The sequence below is a fragment of the Octopus bimaculoides genome, unplaced genomic scaffold (genome assembly GCF_001194135.2).
Source record: "Octopus bimaculoides isolate UCB-OBI-ISO-001 unplaced genomic scaffold, ASM119413v2 Scaffold_51832, whole genome shotgun sequence".
Taxonomy (NCBI): domain Eukaryota; kingdom Metazoa; phylum Mollusca; class Cephalopoda; order Octopoda; family Octopodidae; genus Octopus; species Octopus bimaculoides.
This window is the reverse complement of record NW_026312583.1, coordinates 3,016-4,841: the sequence shown is the minus strand read 5'-3', so window position 1 is coordinate 4,841 and position 1,826 is coordinate 3,016. Positions and strand designations below refer to the sequence as shown.

Sequence of the window (1,826 nt, the reverse complement as noted above, 5' to 3'; positions counted from 1 at the left end):
ATTTTATTATTGTTTTTCCATATTATTCCTTTATTAATATTTATTTTGGATATACATATATTGGAGGGATTTACATTAGATTATTAAAATTAGTTTATAGAAAAGTACGAGGTTGTGGTCATAAAGAAAAAGTTAATTTATTTTACTGAGGGTAAATTAAAATTAGAGATCTTTTTTAGATTTATATTAATGTCAGTTTCTTTTATTTTTTTAGCGATTTTATTTATATATTTGATTTTGAATAATTGCTGTTATATTATTTCGTGGGAAATTGTTTATGTTACGTTTTAATGTTGCGTTAGATATTTTACTTGATTGGGCAAGTTGTAGTTTTGGGAGATTGTTTGATATATGAAGGGTTAAGTGATTTCTAATAGTTATTTGTTTTGTCTATAATTTTGTGATTTTTAATCCTAGATTTGTTAGTTTGATTTTAGGATGAGATAGATTGGGATGGGTATCATTTTGTTTAGCTATTTACTATCAGAATAATAGATCATTAGGTGCAGGTATATAAACGGTTTTGACAAATCGGGTTGGGGATTGTTACATTTTAGATCGAATTAATATTATATCATTGTTCAGACATTGAAATTATTTATGTATTTGGCATTTGTTTGCTTTTTGATATTTGTATGGTTTTTGTAGTTATTGCTGGAATAACTAAAAAGGCTCAGATTCCATTTAGAAGTTGATTACCTGCTGCGCTAGCAACACGTACCTCTGCTTCAGCTTTAGTACATTGTTCTACTTTAGATACAGCGGGAGTGTTTTGTTGATTCGATTTTATAATTATTTAATTGAAGTGAGTTATTTTTGTTGTTTAATAGTGTTTATTTCTATTATGACTACTTTTATGTCAGGAATTTCTGCTTGCTTTGTCAACTTTAAGCCAGTTGAGGGTAATAATGATATCTTTAGGAATAAAAATGACTATATTAGCTTTAGTTTATCTATGTACACATGCTATATTTAAAACTTTATTATTTTTGTATGGTGGGAATATTATTCATTGCTATTGTGGAGAACAGGATATCCGGGATATTAAGGGAGTAATATATAATTTGCCTTTTACTAGAATCGTTCTTAATATTTCAAATATAACATTATGTGAATTTCCTTTTTTGGCCGGGTTTTATTCAAAAGATTTGATCATTGAAGTCTTGTTAAATAGGGATATAAATATATTGATTGGAGTATTTGGGATATTTGGAGTTTTTAACTATATTATACTCTATACGTATATCTATTTATGTAGTATGAGCAGATGTAAAACGTGTGATTTACGAGAATATAAAGGAAGACGATTTATGTGTTGTCATATCGATATTGATTTTGTGTATTGGTGCTTTGTTTGGGGGCTTTATATTACAGAGAGTCGTTCTTTGTTTTAATGAAATTATTGTTTTACCTTTACTATATAAGATGTCAGTTGTGTTGTTATTAATATTTACTATATTATTGTCTTTTATATTGAGAAATGAAACGATGTGCAAATTAAGTATAGAATAATATATTGATGCAATAGGAAAATATGATTTATGTCTTCTTTAAGAGGTTATTCATTTATATTAATAATGAAGAACATTACTAATATAAATATACAGTTAGTAGATATAGGTTGATTAGGGGTTCAGAGAGCACTTATAATAATTAAGAAGACATAATATATATAATGGAGTGACGAATGGTTGTTTCATTTAATGTTAAATTTTATCAATTATCAAGGGTTAAATTTTATCAATTGATGTTTATCTGTGTATAAAGTAATTAATAAAGAAAAATGTAACTTTCAATAATAGCAATAACAATTTCGAAAATGAAAT

General features: G+C 26.1%; 1 pseudogene; it reads left to right on the top strand.

The window, feature by feature from the left end:
* Positions 1 to 1,826, top strand: part of LOC106875692 (NADH-ubiquinone oxidoreductase chain 5-like) — a 6,705-nt pseudogene that overhangs the window by 2,043 nt on the left and 2,836 nt on the right.